General features: G+C 43.6%; 1 pseudogene; it reads left to right on the forward strand.

Annotated features, from left to right (window-relative positions):
- The first annotated feature begins 20962 nt into the window (after positions 1–20962).
- LOC140725976 (MOB-like protein phocein pseudogene) lies at positions 20963–21665 on the forward strand (annotated as a pseudogene).
- The last annotated feature ends 4028 nt before the right edge of the window (positions 21666–25693 follow it).

Genomic DNA, 25693 nt, shown 5'->3' on the forward strand with positions numbered 1-25693 from the left:
AAAATGAGTCTCAGGGTGGACAATATATGTTGACATATATGTACTTTGATAATAAATTTACTTCGAACTTTGGATATTCTAAGTGTCGCTTTGCAAGGTCTTTATAGACAAGGATACTTTTTTTTTCAGCCAGGGCTTCTTTCTTGCCTCTCTTCCATAAATACCCTTCTGTGCAAGGCCGTAGAGGCTGTGAAGCCATGAATTTCATCTCCAGTTGCAGCCACTGACTTGTGCAGCTAATTCAGAGTGACGTTCTTAGATGGATATCTGGATGTTCCTTCAGAGTATTTCTGGTTCCCACCAGGATTGCTTTCATCATGGAATCCATATCTCCGGACTGCTTTGCAAGCATACCTGTATCTAGAACATAAACGTAGGACAGGAACAGCCCCTTTGACCAATGTACATGATGCTAAATTAATCCCATCTGCCTGTATGTGATCCATTGCCCTCCATTCCCTCCAAATGGATGTGCCCATCTGAAAGCCTCTTAAATGCCACTGTTGTATCTGCTTCCACCACCACCCCTGGCAGACCATTCTAAGTTCCTGTACTTGCCCCTCTCATCTCACTTAAACTTTTCTGCCTCTCGCCTTAAATGGGTGTCCACTAGTTATTTAACATTTCTCCCCTGGGAAAAAGATTTTGACTGTCTACCCAATCTATGCCTCTCATAATTTTATAAACTTCTCCCCTCAACTTCTGGTACTCCAGAGAAAATTAATCAAGTTGCTAAATCTCTCCTTATAGTTCGTACCCTCTAATTCAGACAGCGATCTGGTAATCCTCTTCTGTACCCTTTCCAAAGCCTCTGTGTCTGTCCTGTAATGAATTGCTCACAGCTGACCAAGTGCAGCTGAACCAACGTTTTATATCGATCAACATCACTTCTTTTCTCATACTCAGTGCTTGGTCAATGAAGTCAAGCATGGCATGAGCCTTCTTTACCACCCTTTCTCCTTACATGAACACTTTTAGAAAGTGATGTACTTGGACCCCAAGATCCCTCTGTGCATCAATATTATTAAGGACTCTGCCATTAAGAGCATACATTCCCCTTACGTTTGACCTCCTAAAGTGTAAAACTTCATGCTTGCATTGGTTAAACATCATCTGCCATTTGTCTACCCATATCTGTAACTGATCTATATCCTGCTGTATCCTTTGCTAACTCACTGTCTGCAGCTCTACTAATCCTCAAGTCAAGTCAAGTCACTTTTTATTGTCATTTCGACTATAACTGCTGGTCCAGTACACAGTAAAAACGAGACAATGTTCCTCCAGGATCATGGTGCTACATGAAACAACACAAAAACTACACTGAAACTATGTAAAACACAAAAACTACACTAGACTACAGACCTACACAGGACTGCATAAGGTGCACAAAACAGTGCAGGCAGTACAATAAAGACAATAGGCACTGTAGAGGGTAGTAGGTTGGTGTCAGTCCAGACTCTGGGTATTGAGGAGTCTGATAGCTTGGGGGAAGAAACCATTACACAGTCTGGTTGTGAGAGCCCGAATGCTTCGGTGCCTTTTGCCAGATGGCAGGAGGGAGAAGAGTTTGTATGAGGGGTGCGTGGGGTCCTTCATAATGCTGTTTGCATTGTGGATGCAGCATGTGATGTAAATGTCTGTAATGGCGGGAAGAGAGATCCTGATGATCTTCTCAGCTGACCTCACTATCCGCTGCAGGGTCTTGTGATCCGAGATGGTGCAATTTCTGAACCAGGCAGTGATGCAGTTGCTCAGGATGCTCTCAATACAACCTCTGTAGAATGTGGTGAGGATGGGGGTGGGAGATGGACTTTTCTCAGCCTTCGCAGAAAGTAGAGACGCTGCTGGGCTTTCTTTGCTATGGAGTTGGTGTTGAGGGACCGGGTGAGATTCTCTGCCAGGTGAACACCAAGAAATTTGGTGCTCTTAACGATCTCTATGGAGGAGCCATCGATGTTCAGCGGGGAGTGGTCGCTCTGTGCCCTCCTGAAGTCAACAGCCATCTCTTTTGTTTTGTTCACATTAAGAGACAGGTTGTTGACTGCACCAGTCCGTTAGCCGCTGCACCTCCTCTCTGTATGCTGACTCATCGTTCTTGCTGATGAGGCCCACCATGGTTGTGTCATCGGTGAACTGGATGATGTGGTTCAAGCTGTGTGTTGCAGCACAGTCATGGGTCAGCAGAGTGAACAGCAGTGGACTGAGCACACAGCCCTGGGGTGCCCCCGTGCTCAGTGTGATGGTGTTGGAGATGCTGTACCCGATCCGGACTGACTGAGATCTCCCAGTCAGGAAGTCTAGGATCCAGTTGCAGAGGGAGGTGTTCAGGCCCAGTAGGCTCAGCTTTCCAGTCAGTTTCTGAGGGATGATTGTTGTGGTGAACTACATATACCTGGCTGGACTGCTCCTGTGGCTCCTCCCACAGACCCCTGCTGACTGCTTCTGTGGCTCCTCTCACAGACCCCTGTATAAAGGCAATTGAGGCCTGATGCCCGGCCTCATTCTCCAGGATGTAGTATTGTTCATTCTTCCAGTCAATAAAAGCCGATACCTCGCTTCTTACGTCTCAGAGTGAGTTATTGATGGTGCATCAATTGTGTTGAATGCTGAACTGAAGTCTATGAACAGCATTTGAACGTATGTGTCTTTTTAGTCCAGGTGGGTTAGGGCCAGGTGGAGGGCGATGGCAATGGCGTCGTCTGTTGAACGGTTAAGATCGTACGCAAACTGCAGGGGGTCCAGTGAGGGGACTTCATCCTTGTGTCATTTGCAATCTTACTAATCCACACATCTACATTTTCATCCATGTCATTTATATATATCACAAGCAACAAAGAACACAGCAATAATCCCAACAAAATACCACAGATCTCAAGCCAGAATAGCATCTTACCACCAGTACTCTCTGACCGAGACTGTCTGAAGAAAACTATAGGTAAAATTAAAGAAAGTGGAAAGGAAATACCATTTCAAGTTTTTACCGATAAAGAAGAAAAAGAAATCTGAAATTAATATAAGAAAATATATTGGATTTCCATTGTTGAGGTTGTAAAAGATTACTGGAAGGAAAAGCAACGACTTGCAGTAAGTAGATTTTTCCAAGATTGCAATCTTAAAAGAGAAGCCAGAGTAAGCAGCCAGGTTTATTTTTAGGCATACACCACGCTGGTGTGAACTTCCATCGCAGTTGAATATAGCTGGAATGAAGTCCCGTTGTCAAGTTGAAGTCATCCAAGCAGTACTATTGCTACTAAACCTCCTTGGTTCCCTGCCAGATTCACAGTGGAGAGGTAATGCGAGCATTCGAGTTGAGTATGATGCTCTTCTAATGGAGAACTCTTGTGTACAGGCCGCCAACACGCGGTCCTCGACAGATCGAGGGATGGGTCCAGTGACATGACATCTAAGATGTCTGGGGGCCTTTCACTGCTGCAGCCTTCCTCTGCCTTCACTGCAGTTGTGATGTGTCATCATCTTCTGGCAGTTCGACCATCGAGGTCTTGGTTGGATCGCTTTGGGTCTGGAACCTCTCTCTTGACCTTTCTGCCATGGGTGACCCTACCAGGAGCTAAGCTCCTGATGCTATCACTCTCGGGATCTCAGGAACTCACAAGCCTCTCCACCATGACAAGATGATGATCCTCCGAGTAGATTAAACTGAGAGGATGTTTGTAGGATTGGTTAGGGTTCTATCTCTTTTTAATTTCATTTTCAGGACCTGGACATCAAAACCAACATTAATTGCCTCTCCCTAATTACCCCTGAGTGGTAGAGCTGCCACCTAGAACTGTTGCAGACTTTATGGTGAAGGCACTCCTACAGTGCTGTTGGCAGAATGTTCCAGAATTTAGACCCAGCGATGATGAAGGATCAGTGAGATGGAACGGTTCAGGGTATTACTCTATGTAACTTGAAGGGTAACTGCCTTTTCCCTTGTCCTTCTTGATGTTTGTGGTTATAGGTTTGGGATGAACAGCTGGAATAGTTGCAGTGCAATTTGTAGATGGTTCCCACCACGGTCATCCTGCACTACAGCGCAGAAATGGGCCCTTTGCCCCATCTAATCCATGCCGAGTTGTTATTCTGCTTGGTCCCATCGACCTGCTCCTGGACCATAGCCCTGCATGTGCTTCCCACCCATGCACATCCAAATTTCTCTTAAATATTGAAAGTGAAACTGCATCTACCACATTCGCCAGCAGTTTGTTCCACTCCCTCAACACCCTTAGAATGAAAAAATTCCCACTCAGGTTCCCCTTAAGTACTTCACTTTTTACCCTCAACCTGTGACCTGTAGTTCCAGTCAAACTTGGAAAAAGCCTGCTTGTGTTTATCATATCGGTGCCTTCAATGAGACAAAGCTGGGCACTTTTCCACATTGCTAGGCAGCTACCTTCGTCAGAACTGTACTGGAACAGCTTGGTTAGAGAGGTAGCTAGTTCAGAACCACAAATTTTCAATACAAAAGCCAGGGGGTTGTCTGTTTTTGATAGTCTTTGAGTAATGCAGTACTTACAGCTATTTTTTTAATGTCATGTGAAGTGAATCACATGAGTGTTACACGTCCCACAGAGTTTTCGGTTTTGCCTACTGAGCTACTGGAAAGGATTCCTAAACCATAAGCAGTTCAATAACAGATTCACTTTGTGCTTCCCTTTGGCTACTGGGTTACCTAAGCCTCAGAAAGTCCAGGCAGCAAGCATTAAAGATAAAAGTCCCATTAAAATGGAGGAGAGCAAGGCTTCGCCTACTGCCCAAGGTCAGGCAGGTCACCCACTCCTGCCTAATTTCCAGTAAAAATTACTCACAAACTATTCCTGAATCACATTCCATCATCCACATCCACCCCGGGGTTGGAGAGGGCTGAAATTTCCCAGTGGGTCAGCAGAAGCATTGCACAAAAGATTTTGCCTGAACACATAAATCTGGTGAGTTTCAGCAGGATGAAATCGAAGTCAATTTCTTATCAAAGTTCACATACATGTTGCTGCCTGTGTAGCCTCCAACCTGATGGCATGAACATTGATTTCTCGAACTTTCAGAATCCCCTCTTCACTTCATCATTCCCCATTCCTGCTTCTTTCTTTTACCCTTTTCCTTACCTGCCCATCACCCCCTTCGCTGCTCCATTTCCTTCCCTTCCTTCTTATCAGATCCCCCTCCTTCAGCCCTTTATCTCTTTCACCAATCAACTTCCCAGCTCTTTACTTCACCCCGCCCCCCCTCCCAGTTTCACCTATCACCTGCCACCTTGTACATCTTCCTCCCCTCCCCCCCACCTTCTTACTCTGACTTCTCATCATTTTTTCCAGTCCTGAAGAAGGGTCTCGGCCTGAAACATTGACTGTTTATTCCTTTCCATAGATGCTGACTGACCTGCTGAGTTCCTCCAGTGTTTTGTGTGTGTCGCCATGTTACCCTGAGATTTTGCAAGCATTTACAGAAAAATAAAGAAATATAACTTATGGAAAAGAAAGTACACACACGAAGACTGATAAACAACCAATGTGCAACCCGTGAGAGATATTTATCAAGAGTGCTGCATACAAATAGCCCTTAGCATTGTCAATAATCCTTACCATCGGTCCAACAATCTCTTTGACTCCTACCATCAGGGAAGAAATGCTGTAGCATTAGGACAAGAACTGTTAGAAAGGGAAACAGCTTCTTCCCCCAGGCAGTAAGATGACTGAGCTCCCTGTCACCAGCCAGGTCTCATTACACATGAAGCACCAGTAGTGTACTGTTTACTTTTTAACTTGCATCATATATGCACCTTATTATTTGTTGATTAATCTGTGGTAATATTACTTCATGTGTTATGTTCATGAGTTATATGTACTGTGTTATGCTCCTTGGTCTGGAGAAATGTTGTTTGAATGACAATAAACTAAACAAACTTGAAGAAAAACTGTGCAAATAATACTGAGAGTTGTAAAGAGTCTTTAAAAATGACTATAACTTGTGACAAATATGTCCTCTTCCTTCTAATAAATATTCAGGACTTGTAATAAATGGAGAACATTATTTTGGTCAAAGTGGAAGCAAACCATAAAATGGAAGATTTTTCAGCGAAACCTTTTGAACGATCTATGAATTCATCCACCTGTCCGTAGCAATGTCAGTTCACGGTATATTAATATGCTATGACATGCAATACCATCAGCTGTCAGTTTAACAACCTGTGAGATAAAATAATGGATGTGTTTGCATAGTGATGCTGGAAGCATAGTGATTGGGAAATGTTCTAATTGCAGAAACAATTTGCAGTTTCTGGAGTGGGAGTTTTCATCAGCTTGCCAGTTCTTGTGTGAAAGCTTCAACTGAAGGAGAGGAGGCACCTTTGATGTGTCAGCAATTCCCTGAGCAACAGAACTGACCTCAACAAGGTTCTCAGCATGGATGGTGGCTGTTAGGGGAAATGTTTTTCAATGTACATCTATAAGATACAGGAGCAGAATTAGGCCATTTGGTCCATCGAGTCTGCTCTGCCATTTCATCATGGCTGATCCATTTTCCCTCACAGCCCCAGTCTCCGGCCTTCACCCCATATCATTTCATGACCTAACTAATCAAGAATCTAACAACCTCAGCCTTAAGTGTACCCAATGTCTTGGCTTCCACAGCCACCTGTGGCAATGAATCCTACACAAGGACTCCAAGATACTTTGCATCTCAGATATTTGAATTTTCTCTCCATCTCCATCTCCAATTAGAAATTCTCTCCATTAGTGCATCCTAATAGGAGATCTCAAGGCAGGAGAGGCACTGAATTATAGGAAAGATGTCAACAAAATAGAGAGAGTACAGAGGAGATTTACTAGAATGTTACCTGGGTTTCTGCACCTAAGTTACAGAGAAAGGTTGAACAAGTTAGGTCTTTACTCTTTGGAGCGTAGAAGGTTGAGGGGGGACTTGATAGTGGTATTTAAAATTATGAGGGGAATAGATCGAGTTGACGTGGATAGGCTTTTTCCATTGAGAGTAGGGGAGATTCAAACAAGAGGATATGAGTTGAGAGTTAAGGGGCAAAAGTTTAGGGGTAACACGAGGGGGAACTTCTTTACTCAGAGAGTGGTAGCTGTGTGGAATGAGCTTCCAGTAGAAGTGGTAGAGGCAGGTTCGATTTTGTCATTTAAAAAAAAACTGGATAGGTATATGGACAGGAAAGGAATGGAGGGTTATGGGCTGAGTGCAGGTCGGTGGTACTAGGTGAGAGTAAGCGTTCGGCACGGACTAGAAGAACCGAGATGGCCTGTTTCCGTGCTGTAATTGTTATATGGTTATAGGAGAAAAAGATCCTAATTTATTCTGCTTTATAAACATCAGGATGTCGGCTTCATAGGCTGAGCCTGAATTTAATTGCCCATCTGTAGTTTCCCTTGAGAAAGTTATTATGATCAGAAGACATATGAGCAGAATTAGGCCATTCGGCACATCAAAATTCTATCATGGATGAATTTTTAAGCCTCTCAACCCCACTAGGAGAGCTGCTTTCTTGACACACTGCAGTCCCTGAGTATGGATATATCCACAATGGTGTTCCACAGTTCTGACCCAGTGATGGTGAAGGAACGTTGATGGTGCGTTTCTTGGAGGGCAGCTTCCAGTTGGTGTTTCCATGCTTTTGATGCCCTTGACCTTCACGCTCGTTGAAGTTGTTGGTTTTGAAGTTGCTATCGAAGGAGATTGGTGAGCTGCTGCATTACTGGCTTTTGATGTGTGATAGTATTGGGTTCACTGTCTAGAAAACTCAAAAAAAGACTTTTAAGCCCTATCCAGTATAATTACCTGCAGGTGACCTCACTATAGGGAGGTTATACTCTATCCACCTACTCTTCAAGGACTAGCTTACTTCCCTGTCCAGTCTCTGCAGTGAGGTCTAGCTACCAGTGCCCACTATTCGAGTGGTGGGCCTGCCCTTCCTACCACGGAGGAGATATTCCTCGCTAACGAAGTAGTTCTAAGTTCAAAGCAAGATTTTCTTGTGCGCATACTCAATAAAACCACACCAGAAAAATAACCATAATATAATCAATGAAAGACCGCACCAACTCGAGCATTCCACCAATGTGCAAAAGACAACAAAATATGCAAATGAAAAAATAAAGAAATACTATAAATAAATAAATAAATAATATATATTGAGAACATGAGATGAAGAGTTCTTGAAAATGAACCTATAGTTTGTGAGTCCCTCCTGTATGCTGATTCATCACCATTTTCAATTCGGCCTACAACAGTGGTGTCATCAGCAAACTTGAATATGGCGTTGGAGCTGTGCTTAGACACACAGTCATGAGTACAAAGTGAGTAGAGCAGGGGACTAAGCACACAGCCTTATAGTGCACCTGTGCTACTGGAGATTGTGGAGGAGATACTGTTGCCAATCCAAACTGACTCTTGTCTGCAAGTGAGGAAATCCAGGATCCAATTGCACAAGGAGATATTGAAGCCAAGGTCTTGAAGCTTATTGATTAGTTTTGAGGGGATGATAGTATTGAATGCCAAGTTGTAGTTGATAAAGAGCATCCTGGTGTATGCATCTTTGCTGTCCAGATGTTGAGTGTGTAATGAGATGGCATCTGCTGTGATCTGTTGCTCCAGTATTTCCTGAGGAGACTGAGGTCCTTTAACATCTGCCAGACGATGCTGAGGATGTTCTACGAGGCTGTGGTGGCCAGTGCTATCATGTTTGCTGTTGTGTGCAGGGGCAGCAGGCTGAGTGTAGCAGACACCAACAGAATCAACAAACTTATTCGTAAGGCCAGTGATGTTGTGGGGATGGTACTGGACTCTCTGACGGTGGTGTCTGAAAAGAGGATGCTGTCCAAGTTGCATGCCATCTTGGACAATGACTTCCATCCACTCCATAATGTACTGGTTAGGCACAAGAGTACATTCAGCCAGAGACTCATTCCACCGAGATGTAACACTGAGCGTCATAGGAAGTCATTCCTGCCTGTGGCCATCAAACTTTACAACTCCTCCCTCAGAGTGTCACACACCCTGAGCCAATAGGCTGGTCCTGGACTTATTTCCACTTGGCATGATTAACTTATTATTATTTAATTATTTATGGTTTTATATTGCTGTATTTCTTCACTATTCTTGGTGCGGCTGTAACGAAACCCAATTTCCCTTGAGATCAATAAAGTATGTCTGTCTGTCAGTAGGCAAATTGGAGTGGATCCAAATTGCTTCTCAGGTAGGAGTTGATATGTTTCATCACCAGCCTCTCAAAACACTTCATCACAGTGGATGTAAGTGCCACTGGACATCAGTCATTGAGGCAGGTTACCACTTCTTAGGCACTGGTATAAGTGAAGTCTGTTTGAATCAGGTGGCTACCTCAGACTGCCAAAAAATCTCAGTGAACCCTCCAGCCAGTTGATCAGTACAAGTCTTTAGTACTTGGCCAGGTACAAAGGAGAGTAAGTGGATGTTATTCACTTGGATTTACAGGAGGCCTTTAACAAGGTGCCGCACATGAGGCTTCTTAACAAAATGAGAGCCCATGGAAAGTACTAACATGGATAGAAGATAGACAGGCAGGAGGTAAAGAGTGGGGATAAAGGGGGCTATTCTAGTTGGCTGTCTGTGACTAGTGGTGTTCCACCGAGGTAAGTACAGTATTGGAGCCACTTTTTACATTACCTGTCAATGATTTGGATGATGGAATTGAAGCTTAGTGTTTGCAGATGATGCAAAGATAGGTGGAGAGAAAGGTAGTGCTGAGGAAGCAGGGAGTCTGCAGAAGAAGTTAGACAGAATGGCAATATGGGCGAAGAAGTGGCAGATGGAATACAGTGTAGGGAAATGTACGGTCATGTACTTTGGTAGGAGGAATAAAGTAATCAACTATTTTCTAAATGAAGAGAAAATTCAAAAATCAGAGGTGCAAAGGACTTCGAAGTCCATAAGCAGGAATCCCTAAAAATTCATTTGCAGCTTCAGGAGGACTAGAATATAAAAGAAAGGATGCTAAGGCTTTTTAAGGCACTGGCCAGATTGCACCTGGAATATTGTGAGCAGTTTTGGACCCATTATCTAAGAAAATACGTTCTGGCATTGGAGGGGTCCAGAGGAGATTCACGAGAATAATTCCAGGAATGAAAGTGTTAAAGTGTGAGGAGCATTTGATGGCTTTGGGCCTGTGTTTAGAAAAATGAGAGGGAGGGGTCTCATTGAACCCTATTGGTTATTGAAAGGCCTCGATGGAGCGGATGTGGAGAAGATGTTTCTGGAAGTGGAGGAGTATAGGACCAGAGTAGAGGGATTCCCATTTACAACTGAGAGGAGAAGAAATTTCTTTAGTCATAGGGCAGTAAATTTGTGAAATTCCTTGCCACAGATAGCTGAGGAAGCCAAATCATTTGGTATAGCTAAAGCAGAGGTTGACAGGCTCTTAATTATTAAGGGCATTGAAGGTTTCAGGGAGAAGACAGGAGAATAGGGTGCAAAAAGAAAATCAATCAACCATGATGGAATAGCAGGGCAGACTTAATGGGCCAAATGGCCTAATGTTGTTCCTATGTCTTATGGTCTTATAAGTTATTCATAACTCCCCTCCATTCATATTCCTGCTATGAACAAATTACAACTGCCTTTATTGGGAGAGGTTGCTGTGATTTCTGACATCCCTTCTGTTTCCTCTGCTCCTTCGGTGAACTCTTTTCTGATGAACTAGACTTTGTGGTCTGTATGCGTAATGCCCTGTTTTGCTGTGAGGTAGCTTATATTAGCAACTTTCTGTAAAAGCAGTGTGCCTTCAGCTAAGATAAGGACTCATGTTGTCCAACTTAGGAGTGTGAGTCAGCCAATCGGGACTGTGGGATATGAGAGAGGGTTCTCAATAGTTGTGAGGAAGAATTTTTTGAAGGACAGTAGTCTGGTTCATGGTCCTTTTGCGGGAAATGCAGTAAAGAGAAAATCGGGAGAGATGCCTGTAGGTTTCGACCTGACAGGAATACTTTGTGAGACGAAAGAGCCCAAGATGGGAAGCCCTACTAGTGACTGGTGAAGATAATTCAAAGACGTGAGTAACAGTTGCACCCAGCTTTTGGAAAAAAATTAGCTCCAATGGCTGCGTGCACATTTACACTGGTTTAATTGTAATGGGGCCCTTTCTTTCTTTTCTTCTTCTTAATAACTATTTGATAACATTGAAATCAGTAAATATACTTTCTTTATAATTTTATCATGTAATATCTTATTTCTTGCTGACCAATAATTAAAATGGGCAGTATTTACACAGCATTCACTCAAATCCAGGTTTCTTTAATTGTAACATCATGTCTTTCCGGTTTGGTTGAACCCCAAATCATAGCGATTCTAGACATACGTTGGTCATGAAAAATGGCCTTCTCACCTGTAAGTCATGTGGCTGTTAGAAGAGTTAACCAACGAGCCAGGTCTGTATATGAGCCCCAGTGTGAGGGTTACATTTGTGGGGGGCTTGTCTGGGATTCGGTGAATGCTGTGTAATTGCTGTTTAAAAATTAATTAAGCGGTTTGTGGGTTCAAACCTGTGTTTAGACTAACACAGTGATTAAAGTACTTTATTATGGATGCAGCAAGGATTAAGGTTAGGTGCGATTCAGAGATTATCCACAACTAATGCTCGTATTCTGAGTGGGGTGGAGATCTGAAACCCAGATGAACTGCTGACTAGAGTGCTGAGTTCTGTAGAAGTATTGGGGAAAATTGCACTAGTTGAATGGTGCTTTGATCAACTAGGTGGTAAGGATGTCATGTTAATCCAGACTTGCAGTGATGTAACTGAAGTTGCACTGCCTGATAGGTTGGGGCACCTGAAGAGGCGGAGCCCTGGACCATCCATAATTTTAGAGAAGGGGGGCATGTAACTGAGGGTAAGGACTTTAAGGACAAGTTGTTCTCGTTTCTGCAAAATGAGGGGAAGGAGTTGCCTGATGTGAAAGGTCTAATGGGTCCTTTAGTGAGGGGTGAAAATTCTGAGTTAGTTTCAGCAAATACATCCCTGGTAGATAAATGCCAAAGTGTACCGGTGGAGAGCCAAAGTTATCATAGGCTAAGAATGTTCTCTGGGGTCAAGCCCACACCCAATGAGGAGCAGAAATATGAGACTTGGGCAAAGTAGACACCTCAATTACTGGATGACTGGCAGTGCTCAGATAATATGAAAAGACAGTGACTGATAAAGAGTCTAAAAGGTCCAACTGCTGGGATGGTGAGGTCCTTAAAGATGGGGAGCCCATCGGTCACGTCCGTGGGCTACATGCAAGTGTTAGAAAGCATATTTGGCATGATGTACAGCCCAGCAGAAAGTATGATGAAGTTTAGGCACACATTCCAGGAGAAAGGAGAGAAGTTTTCTGCCTACATTTTACCTGTATGATGGTTACTTGTCTTTGAAGCTGGAGTTTTCAGAAGCAGATGCTGGAGTAGCTGAGGCCCTTGATACATTAGTGTTGGTCTGTCCAGATCCGGTTGAAAAAGGAGAAGTTTCCAATATTGTAGGAACAAATACTGCCATTACGAGAAGGCTCGTAGGAGCATGCAAGGAGAGAAATGGAGGGAATATTGTGAAAACTTCATCCATTCACCCGGTGTTCAGAGCTACTTTTGAGCAGGTGGAAGTTCCTCTTAAGCAGGGTGATGAGCAGAAACAAGGAACTGTGTGGGACACCCAGTCCAAACCCATCATATTACATCCTGGGGAAGTAGGTAGAATGACAGGAAACCCAAAATTCTCCGTAACGCCTGATGCCGAGAATCCTGTTGGATTCTCCGAAGGATCACAAAAAAGAGTCAAGCTTAGACCTGACCTGCAGAAAGCTTCAGCTACACATGTAAACAAGATGACAGTGATTGTCAGGAACACCTCAGAGAGGGCAGTTACCCTCAGATGTGGGATGCCAATGGCACATCTTTTCCCGGTGAATGTAATGTCGTGTGTTCCAGTGAGAAAATCAGGAGACAGTCTCCTGGATTGGGAAAGTTAACAATAAAGTCACTAAACTTTGGTGAATCCCAGGCACCTAAGAGATGGAAGTGGAGACTACTGGAGATGATGATGTTGAAGTTCAAAACTGTCTTTTCTACTGACGAGTTTGATGTGGGTTTCTCCAAGAGTACTCGCCACACCATCTGAGTGACAGAGGACACCACTTTCAGAGAAAGGTCTCGACAGTTAGCAGCAGAGGAGCAGGAAGATGTTCAATGGCATCTGCTAAAGCTGAAGGAAGCTGGAATTATCACTGAGGCCAGGAGTCCCTATGTATCACCCATAGTGGTGGTTAGGAACAAGAATGGGAAGGTGCGAATGTGTGTTGACTATCAGACACTGAACAACGTACAATCCCTGACCAGTGTACTGTTTCATGGATCGAGGATGCTCTGGCCTGCCTGAGTTGAGCAAAATGGTTCAGTGTATTAGACCTAAGGATGGGTATTATCAGATACACATGAATGAAGCTGATAAAGATTAAATGGCATTTATATATCCACTTGGGATTCTTTCAATTTGAAGGAATGCCCCAGGGCATATCAGGAGCACTGGCTACTTTCCAACGTGTCATGGAGAAGACAGTTGGGGACATGAACTTGCTTGAGGTGCTGGTGCACTTGGATGATCTCATACTATTTGGGTCCACAGTGGAGGAGCATGAGATGATGCTACTGAAGGCGCTAGACCGCCTGAGAGCTGAAGGGTTAAAACTGTCACTGGACAAGTGCTAGTTCTGTAAGATGTTAGTCAACTACATCGGGCACATAGTCTCATAGATTGGAGTAGCTACAGATCATCCAAGAGAGAGGCAGCGACCATACGGCCAAGGCCCAAGAATGTGGATGCCCTATGCTCACTCCTCTGATTCTTGGGTACTACTGGAGATGTGTAAAGGACTACTCCAAAGGAAGCTTCCCTTTGAATCGGCTTCTGTGTGGTTACTCTCCCTTCGGGAAGAAATGGAGGAGAATGAAAGGAGAAGAAGGCAAAGTTTATCTTAGCGCTTCGGAGCCTTTTGGGAAAAGATGGGATGCAAAATGTGACGAGGCCTTTCAGCTGCTGAAAGAGTTGCTGACTAAAGCACCCGCACCAGTTGCCATATGTACTGCATACCGACACCAGCTTGAGGGTTTAGGTGGAGTTCTATATCAGAACCAGGGTAAAGAGTTGAGACGTGTTGTTTTCATCAGCCGGAGTCTGTCACCCTCTGAACAAAACTACCCTATGCACATATTGGAGTTCATGGCATTGAAAAGTGACATGAGGTGCTGAGAACGGAGGGAGGGAGAGAAGGAGGGCGTTCCTGCCTCTGGTGTTAAAGCAGTGTGCTAGTTTTCCACAGTGGGCAAGTCAGAGGCGAGGCCATGGCCTGACAGAGCTGTGGATGACCTGGGAGCTTCTGGTTGTGCCATTCCACAAGCAAATGGCAACTTGACCACTCTGGATATAAAGCAGTTGCCTGCCTTCAGTCCAGTGGAATTGGGAGCAGCACCTTATACAGTATAGGTACCATTTGGGCATCTCTGGTTAAAGGGGATACGGCCCAAGTTGAAAAGATGAAACACCCAACATACCCCCACTGATGAGAGAATGGGGCAAACTGGAGTTGAGGAATCACATCTCCTCCAGACAGACCTCAGTGTTCCCAGTTGGTTTTGCTTGAGAAGCATCAGAGGATAGTGTTGAAGTCACTTCATGATGATTCAGGTCATTTGGGGCTTGACAAGACCTGCAGATTGGTCTGAGGTTGGTTCTACTGGCCCTGAGTGAATCCTGAGGTTGAAGAGTACTGTAAGTCGAGCAGTCAATTTATTCAGAGGAAGACGCTGTCTACAAGGGCCACTCTTTATTTACAGAGTGACAAACAACTTGAGTTAGTGTGTACGGATTTCCTTTCCATAGAGATGGATTCCAGTAACACTGCGTATGTCTCAGTCATCTCTGATCACTACACCAGATATGCTCAAGCCTTCCCCACAAGGGATCTGAGAGCATCCACAGTTGCCAAAGTGTTATGGGAGAAGTATTTTGTTCATTATGGCCTCCAGGACACAGTGATCAGGGAGGGGATTTTGAGTCGGCTCATACATGAGTTACTGAGCATGCTTGGAGTCGAGGACCATGCCCTATCACCCTCAGGGTGATCTCCCTCCTGAAAGGTTCAACCGGACATTGTTAGACATGCTTGGAACCCTGGATATCAGTAAAAAGAACAAATGGAGTCAGCATATTGGGTAGAATTAAGCTACCAGATGCTCCCCATACTATTTGATGTTTGGGCTTGATTGCCCGTAGGGCTCTGTTTTGGAGCCAGTGGTGAAGACTTGCCACAGAAGATGTACCTTAAGTATGTGTCTGACAAGAGAACTGCAAAAGGTTTATGAGCTAGCAGTCAGCTCTGCTACCAAGCAAAATCAAGGAAACGAAGGGCAATATGATAATAAGATTAGGTTCTCTCAACTGATGCCTGGAGACAGAGTTTTAATAAGAAATTTGGGGCTACCAGGGAAGTATAAGTTGGCTGACCACTGGGTGTCTATGCCTTACGTAGTGAAAAGCCAGATGCCAAATGTGCCAGTTTTTCAGGTGTAGCCAGGGGATAGGAATGGCCCTGTCAAAACTCTCCATCGGAATCACCTTTTACCCTTAGGGTAGGAGATACGTATTGACTCAGAGCCTGACATGGAACCCACACCTAGTAGGAGAACTTTGCACAGAAAGGGGAGAACAGAAAGACAATCAACGGAAAGACCTGAATGATGTATGACTTAGAGGATGAGGAAATGGGGGTGTGGTATGTGTTACCTTATGCAAACTCCCCAAGAATTAATGACGAGATTCCTGAATCTCCCAACCCTGACTCAGATGTAGCCCGGAGGATTACCCGTGAACAGGCAGATGTGATAATAGAGAGTGAGGGGACACTGAGCTCCAGTGTAATTGGGGATGAAGTTGAGCTCAGTCAAGTGACAAGGGGACCTGAGTTGCCTGTAGACACGAGTGATGGATGGGGGAGGCATCTCCAAGTCAATAGGAGCACTCACAAGAAATGCCTGAGGGTAAAGAAGATGAAAATGAGGTAAGAAGGTCTCAGAGAGTCAGGAAACTCCCAAATTAGTTCTAGGGAAACAGAGCATTGCGTCCATCCCAATTGTGAGATATGTTACTGCCATTTACAAATGGATTGGGTGTCCCATAATCATAAAACTCATTTGAATACTTTAATAATAGAATAGTTTAATAAGAGAATACTTTAGTAAGTTTCAAAGTCATGAAGATTGACTAGTTTTGGTGTGGGGAGAGTGTATTAAGATTTCTGCTATTTTGCTGTGAGGTAGTTTACATTAGCAGTTTTCTGTAAAGGCAGTATGCCATGCTGGAAAGTGTGATTTGGCTTCGGCTAACATGAGGATCCATGTTGCCTATCTTAGGAATGTGAGTCAGCCAATCAGGATTGTGGGATGTGAGAGATGGTTCTGTGAGGAAGAGTTTTTTGAAGGATGGTAGTCTGGTTCATGGTCTTTTGGCAGGAGATGTGGTGAAGAGAAGATCAGGAGAGACACCTGTAGGATTTGATCAGACAGAAAGATGCAATTGCAAGGAGTTCTTCTCGAGATGAAGAAGTCCAAGATGGGAAGCTCTACCGGTGATTGGTGATGACTATTCAGAACCATGAGTAATGGTTATAGGCAGCTTTTGGAAGAGACAAGCTCCAACGATCATGTGCACATTTAACTGTAATGGGCCCTTTTATTATTTTTCTTTTCTTTCTCTTAATAACTATTTGATAAAACTGAAATTAGGAAATATACTTGCTTTATAATTTTATGTGGTGTATAATCTGTTATTTCCTGCTGACTGGTAATTGTGTATGGGCAGTATTTACATAGCATTCATTCAAATCCAGGTTCCTTTAATCGGAACATCACGACTTTCCTGTCTGGTTGAACCCCAAATCATACTAATCCTAGATGTATATTGTTTATGAAAGGTGGCCTTCCCACTGCTGAGTCACAAGACTGTCAGCAGAGTTAGCCAACGAGCCAGGTCTGTATACAAGCCCCATTGAGATGGTTACATACATTTGACTGAACCCAAATTTACAACTCACCTGACTTAATGCCACTGCTAGGCATAGTATTGTTCAGGAACAATGATAAACCAGTTAGTACCCTGTCACAATATCCACCCCAGCTTGGATAGAGAATAACATGCAAGCTATTATCTTACCATCCTTCTTTCAATGCTAATTCACTTACTGAATCAGTTTTTATAACTTCATGTTTTAGTTCTGTATTTCTAATTTTAAGGGCTTTCTTTTACCTTAGCACCTTGATGCACTTGTAAAGAGAGATTATGCAATTGACTTCTGTGTCCCTAGAATGAAGGACTAATCAATTTTCAGTTTAGCTATTGTTTTTTGAATACAGCAGTGGCAAACAATTTTTAAAAAATGAGTTTCCACAGTCAGTAAGCTTGGTCATTAATCTTCATTTAAACCCAAAAAAACGTCTCCCTATTAGAATAACACACACCAAATTGGAAGTCAAAGGTTTTAATAATTGCTGAAAGACATTCTTAGTTTTGTTACTTTTCTAATTACTTTATGCATATTGGAATTAAGGTGTAAATAAGAATGATGAATACACAACACAAAATTTTTAATCATCTGTACGAGTTTATGCAATTCATTAGCCATTGTAATTATCAAATCAAATTGTTGTTACTTTTATTTTAGTAGCTTGTTTTCAAATACATTAATTTCACAGCATTTATTCCCTCTATAAAGATAATTTACGATAATGATCTTCAAGCAAGTTACATATAAATTCCAAGCTAAAGCAGTAATGACAAAACATGCTGAGAGTTTATCTTTACCTGAACACTCTGCAAGTTAAGGAGATGGAATAACAGCTAATAGTTTATGTTGAAGGCTAAACGAGAGGCTGGTTTAACTATCTACATGTGTGGAATACAGGGCTGGGATGATAGGCAGATGGAGAAGGGAAGAGTGGAAGTACCGGTAGAAGCTGTGAAGTGTTAAGTGGAAGCAACTGCAGGGCTGCACATGATGGAATCTGATATGATGGGGGAGATTGGAGCAAGATAGTGGAGGTGGTGTGGGCAGATGGGAACAGTGAGGAGAGTGTGTGGAGTGTGTGGCTGATAGACAGATAGAGTGGGTGGAAGTGGTATGGGGTGATTGATGGAGGAAGTGGGTAGATCAGCAGGGGAAAGAAAACGGGCAGAGAGTGAGCTGGTTTCCTGAAGTTGGAGAATTCAATGTTCATGCGGATGGGTTGTAGACTTTCCAGGCAGAATATGAGATTTAGTTCACTGTCACTGTTTTCACTCTCCCATCCTCCGTGTGCCTATTACCCTTCTTCGCCTAGTCCACGTTCCCAGCTGCCTGATTCAACCATTCAGTTTCCTGTGTCATGCTCTCAGTTGCATGGTCCAACCCCTTTGAGCTTGCTCCAAAACCCCTTATTCCCACCTCTGTTTACTTGAACCCCACTGCTGTCTGCTTTACTGCCATGCCTGCCTCATCTGCCGGCACTTTCATAAGCTGCCAGTTCCAGTATCCACTTACTTGCTCCAATGGTCATCGAGTCATAGAACACTACGGCACACAAACAGGCCCTTTGGCTCTTATAGCCATGTTATCCTGCTCTTCTGCCTAATCCCATCCACCTGCAGTCAAACTATAGCCATCTCGTCCATGTGCATATTGTCGAGCACCTTTTCACTACTTCTTACAACAAACAACAATTAACTCAGAGAGGATCAATCATAAGCGCATTTATTTCCCATGAACCAAAGGAAGACCAGCACCACACAAGAGCCAGTGATACCTTCAAAAAAACAGTCTGTCACTCCTTTATACACACGTGGTAGCTACTGTGCATCAGTTCAAACGAAGGGGGCATTCTGTCCTTCTGCTTAATCAGTGTACTTGCCATTCTTCCAGTAATGCATCTGCTAGTCTGCAGTTTGCCAAGGCCTAGGCTTCGACTGGCAGAATGTTGCACAAATGCTATTAGCAAAGCATTCTGTTATAATACAGATTTCATTTTATTGCAGACAAAAATGCCATTAGTTACTACGACTAAAGTACATTTCCACATTCCCTCCTTTTTGTTATTTCATGTCAAGAAGTTTCACCAAATACAATATTTGAAATATGCATTTACAGTATATGTATATAAAGCCCAAACCAAAATTTCCTTTTCATCCATCCACTTCACCGAGCACTCATTCCTTTCCTAAATATCCTCTCCTTCATCCTGTTATTTCACACAAAAATCATAAAAAGAGTAACAGCCATTATTATAATATTTTCTGATTGGTCAGCTACGTAAGTACAGCATTCTTGCCCTAAAAGGACTCAAGTTTCCCCTTTTTCCGATAGAGTAAAATCTGTTCTGCAATATGACAGTACCAACAGCTGCCAGCTGTGTTGACAGCTTGATTATAGCTTGTTGGGTTTGATCAAGGGCACAGGTGATCTCATTGACTATTTTCTCCAAAGCTGGTGCCATATGAATCAGTTTCCAGGACAGTCTAGCAGCCCTATGTAATGCCCTAGTTCGTTTTTTTTTTCTCTGTTGCCCTGTTCTGTTCTGTGTGAGCTGCTTGTTTGGGTTACTGTTGAAGATAAGCGATAGGAGAATTGTGTGTCATCCAATTAGGATGGGCAGATTAAGGGGATGTTTCTCTGGTGAGGGACACTAAGGTTGGGCTTGGGGCTTTTGTTGGGGGAGAAGAGAGAAGATGCCAGAGACAAGAGGTCATAGGAGTCAACCCAGAGCGGGGCCGTGATTTGACGAAGCCTGGGGTGAGATCGAAGGAGGATTGGTGAAGGGGAAAACGTGAGTTCCAACTTGTGCATATTAGACTGTTCCATTAAAATGGCCCTTTTCTTATTTTGCTTTTTCTTTACTAACCCTTTAGTCAAATTAAGAATTATAAAGCCCAATCTTTTAATTGTATGCGATGTACTGTCTACTATTTCGTGGTTCTTATTTGTAACAGGGTAACGAATCACGCAGCGTCCCCACAAACAGGGTTTTGGGGGGGGGGGCTTGCGCTTCAATCTCACATGTTTAGAGGGTCTGGAGATGGTCTTTCCTAGACTTATGCAGCTGACAGAACCAGAGTGTTTCACCCATATCCCAGAAAGGCAGTCATCAGGAATCTCTCAGCCTCTGTTGTGGACCTCTGGGGCCACTGGACCAGAGGGTGGTGAGGTAGTGATGCCAAATGTGGCACGTGGGGCACTACGTAGGCAAGAGCAGCCCTTCCAGGGTCACAGCTCTCTCCACTTCCCCTCATGTTTGGGGGAAATGCGCGACAGTCAGGATTAGGCCCAGTAAACACCTACCTAACAATTGCCACTCAGCGGACAAAGAGTACTGAGATTTGTTAGTTGCGTCCATGTACCTTTACTACTCCCCAGATAGGTGTCCTTGCCCTTCCAGTTGCATGTTACCCTGACCAGTTGCCTCGGCCATTGCACTGGACAGTTTCATGTGGGGAATCTGGTCCCAATACTTCCTACTGCTGCACCAGTCACACTTAAAGGGAGGGGGGCACATACCATCCATTAAAGCACACATAATGGAAATCGATTTCTGTCCTGTATCCGGTCAGGGTTTTCAGTTCCGCTCCACGTGTCCCTGAGTTTTTCCTAAACATATACGCCAAACCCACTCACTAGAATTAAAGGGAACTACCCATAGTGAGACTCCTCCTTCACCATGGAACGGAATATGGGTACAAATCCAACATGCCAAAACGTTCAATCGTTGGACGTACTCATAAGCCAGTGAACAAAAAATGTTGCAAGCAGGAGCACTGTTTCTGTACACCAAAGCATCCTTTAGTTCCGGCATCACTGGTACAAGCAAGGTGACCAGTGCAGCGATGAGGTGCAGTGATTTTATTGGCTTCAAAGTCTTTTTATGAGGGGAAGCTAGGCACCGCTCGGGATGGCGGCCACCGTCTTGCTGAGAAGAAACAGGCCGGGCACTAAAGCCCAGGACTTCTACAACTGGCCGGATGAGTCGTTGGATGAGATGGACAGCACCCTGGCTGTGCAGCAGTACATCCAGCAGAGCATCCGCGATGATGCACCAGACATCGAGAAGATCCTGGAACCACCGGAGGAGCAGGGTGAGGGCGTCTGGAAATATGAGCATCTCCGGCAGTTCTGCTTGGAACTGAACGACTTGGCTGTGTAACTACAAAGCGAGTGCCACTCCGACACCTGCACTCAGATGACGGTGATGGAGCAGTGGATTTTCCTGTGTGCCACACACAAGAGCCTGAAGGAGTGCCCTGCTATTGACTACACGAAACACACTCTGGATGGAGCTGCCTGCCTGCTCAACAGTAACAAGTACTTTCCCAGCAGAGTCAGCATTAAGGAATCCCCTGTGGCCAAGCTGGGCTCCGTCTGTCGCAGGATTTACCGCATCTTCTCCCACGCCTACTTCCACCACCGCCAGATCTTCTACGATTACGAGAATGAGACCTTCCTGTGTCACCAATTCACCAAGGTTGTCCAAGGACAACCTCATCGTTCCCATCCTGGAGAAGGAGGTCCAGAACACCACAGCTGGAGAGAGTGAGGCCTAAGTCCAGGACAATCCCACCAGCACATCTCCCCTCCCCCCCCTCTGCTAACCACCGTGAGACCCCTCTTCATCCCCCTCCCCACTTCACCCATGGGGAGACCACTTCTCATCTCAACCAAATCTGTGTTGCTGCCTTTCAACAGCACAGACCCATTATCCTTTTTTTTTTTGCCTAGATCAATGAATATTGGAGCAGAATTAGACTACCCTCTCCATTCCACAGGGACCCCTCCTTGCAGCCTCACTGTCACCAGAGAATGATGTTCAAGAAGAAACTCATCAGGTCAGGCAGTGTCTGTGGGCAGGGGACTGATGTCATCAGACCGGATTCTCTCACTGCAGATGCTGACTGAACTACTGCCACTGCTTTTACTACAGTATCCATTCGTGTTAGCATGAGGATTGACATGCCAACCCACACTCTGACACAGCTGAGATGGTAATCAGTGTAAACCCCTCCCCTCTCAGCTGATCAACTCCCTCCCTAATTAATGACCATTTTACCAGTGCTAGACTCGCCTAGTACCTGACGTGTTCAGTTATTTATGTAAAGTTATCATTGCTCTGTTCTTTGTCTTCTTGATGTTTTAAAAATTTTTTTTTTTAAAAAAAAGTCTTTTTATGGTGCTGTGTGTGCATTCACGAAGGCTTGCTCTTACCTTGATAGTTGTATTAGTCACCAACAATACCTGCAACGGTCCTTTAAATCGAGGTTGCAAACAATTCTTGCTCTTAACTGCCCAGACAACCACATAATCTCCAGGCTCTCTGTCGTGACACTTAGTGTCAGCCATCAGTTATTGTACTTTCTTCACCTGTTGATGATACTTGGTGATATTTTTTGTCAAGGACACACAAAAGTCTAACATGCTTTCATCCAAATTAAGTATGTGCATTTGCATCAAAAGGTAGGCTCAAAGGCCCCCCCATTATGATTTCATGGGAGGACAATCCCATCGTCCTATTGGCTGTGGTCTTAATGGTCATGAGAACCAAATGTAATACCTGTTTCTATCTTAATCCAGTTTCTTCACACATTTTACCAAGCTTGCTTTCAATTGTTCTGTTCATGCTTTCTACATGGACTGCTGACTGAGGATGGTAGCTACAATCGAAATGTTAGTCAATCTGTAAGGCCAGACATACTTCTTGTAATACCTGTGTACCCTTGTTGCTAGACTTTTTCCAAGGAGTCCAAAATTGCAGGATGATTTCCATCAATAAACATTTAGCTACTGTAACTGCATCATTTTTTCTACAAGGAAATGCTTCAATCCATCATGAAAAATTATCAATAATGACCAATATATATTTATATCATTCCTACAGACATAATTCTATAAAATCCATCTGAAATGCACGAATGGTCTATCAGAGGGTGGTGTATAAGATCCCTCCACCTTCACTATTTTCTCTGGATTTTGTAAGATACATATCACACTTTCTTCACACACTTGACTTACAGCTTGTGATAAACCAGGAACATGCGATCTGTCAGTCCCCTCTTCAGCCTCTAGAGAAAGCGGGCACTGTGCCCTGCGAGAGGGTCGAGGAGCCTTTGGGTTGATGATCACTTCATGCAGCTCAGCTGCGAGCATGTTACCTGTCTCACTTGGCTGGAGGACCCCAAGCTGTGGTGGGGCTTTGGAGAGTAAAGATTCCACATTAGCACTGAACAACAACCCTCCTACAACTCCCTGATCAAAGGCTCCCTCTGGCCCTCATGTACTATGGAGTGATAAAAGGAAGCCCTTACATCCTTCTAATCACCACAGACTCCATCCAGTCATTCCCAGGACTTCCTCTAATGCCAATCCTCGCAGAGCCTTAGCTATTGGTCCAGGGTCCTTTGTCACCTTACCTCAGGAATCTGCTCGAGTTAAGTGGGATTCCCAGTTCTTCTGATCTTTATCATGCATCGAACCTCGTTGGGGAGTTGCGCTACTGCCACAATACCGGAATCACCCAAGTGTATTTCAGAACAATTTCCTTACCAATATAGACGTCTAATAGTCATTTCCAGCCAAGTCATAGTAAGCTGTACAGTGAAGCTAACAGTGCCACTCACCAAGCTGAAGGTCAAACCAGAACCTAGAGAAACTTCAGGAGGCTTTCGAGGCACTCTTGCAAAAATGTTCTGAACTCCTTTTAAGTGGGAAGTGAGTAACTGCCACTTATACAAAATAGGTTGGCTACTACTGAAAGAGTGCAGTCCACAATGGCTCTGTGGTATCCACATGTTAAGTCCCTCAGGAGAGCAGGTAATAGTAACTCGCATTTTGCCACAATAAATCTCTTCCATATAAGCTTACTGGCACAGCGATAGATTCTGGTCTCCTATACTAACCTCCACTAGGTCTGATTTCGGGACATTAATAGGCTGTTTGAGAAGGACAGAATGCAATTCAGGCCGAAGATCATTTGCAATAATACTAATTACAGATCTCTTAGCCTGCCCTCTCAGATGTCTGCAACAGGCAGTGGATCAATCATAAGCACATTTATTTTACTTGCAGCAAGGGAAGACTAGTACCGCACAAGGACTGGTGATAGCTTTGGAAAAACAGAGAACACAGTTACTTCTTTATACACATATGTTAGCTATGCACACTTCAGTTCAATGGAAGGGTACATGCTTTCGATCTGTTTAATCAGTGTACTTGGCGTTCTTCCAGTAACACATCTGCTGGTCTGCAGTTTGCAAAGGGCTCAGGTTCCATTGGCATAATGTTGCATGCACACTATTAACAACACACTCTGGTACAATACGGATTCCATTTTGTTACAGACAAAACTGCCTTTTTGTTATTACAAGTACATTTCACAATATCCTAACTTTTCTTAAATGTTACAATTGAACCCACATCTCTCATTTCTGCTAGCAGCACATTTTACACTCTCACAACCCTTTGAATGAAGAAGTTTCCCCTCAGATCCCCTTTAAGTATTTCAACTTCTCAGCCTAAACCTGGTTTCTAGTCCTGAGGGGAAAAAGCTTGCTTACATTCATCCTAGTTCTGCCATCATAATTCTATATATCTCTATATGATCATAAAACACAAGAGATTCTGCAGATGCTGGAAATATTGAGCAACACATGCAAAATGCTGGAGGAACCCAGTAGCAATCACCCTATCTGCTTGTTTCAGGCCCTTAACGGCCTGTTGCAGACTCTGTATTGCTGACTCGAAATACCTGCCTCCATTTGCCTGCTTCACCCTCCTCACCTAATTGAGAGCTTCATCCTCACAGCTGTCTTTTGTATCTCCTCTCTTACATACTTCAAATTCTTGATGCCATTTCCAAAACCCATTGTCTTTTCCCACTTTAACCTTTTTATAGGATGTCTATTCAAGCCAGGGATGGGAACACAAGCAGCTCAATATTTGAACACTTTGTATGTGAAATAGTCTTCAGAGAAGATATGTGACATGGGTTTCTGGTTATGCACCCTTCCAGCAAAGTTAAGTTCATGCCTGAAAGCACGCATTCATTACTGGATAGAAAGTGAAATATATTCCAATCACAACTCTTAATTGTGTCTAAATTTGAATTCATACTCTGTCATCCTCTAATAATGGTTTATTCTATCTAACCTACTTATATCTAGACTATCGATACTTTTCAACATTGTAAGCGTTACAATCTTCCTCGATCTTAGTTTTCCTACTGAGAACAAGCTTGACATCTTTAGCCTGTAATCACAGCCTACTGTTACTAGTAAAATATCTATTTTTGTGCATCATTTGCAAAACTTTTAATGTGACCTCTCATTCCTTCTACTAGCTGCTCAAATGGTGCGGATAAGAAAAAAAGAATCAGAATAGGATTTATTTTCACTGACATGTCATGAAATTTGTTGTTTTGCAGCACAGTACCACGCAATACATAAAAATTGCAAAAGTTACAATAAGAAATATATAATAAAATAAATAAATAGTGCAAACAAGAGAACAAAGTAGCGCCTATGAACACACACAAAATGATGAGGGAGCTTGGCAGGCCAGGTAGCATCTATGGAAAAGAGTAAATAATCAACGTTTTGGGTGGAGACGCTTCATCA

This window comes from Hemitrygon akajei, chromosome 4 (genome assembly GCF_048418815.1).
Source record: "Hemitrygon akajei chromosome 4, sHemAka1.3, whole genome shotgun sequence".
Lineage (NCBI taxonomy): Eukaryota > Metazoa > Chordata > Chondrichthyes > Myliobatiformes > Dasyatidae > Hemitrygon > Hemitrygon akajei.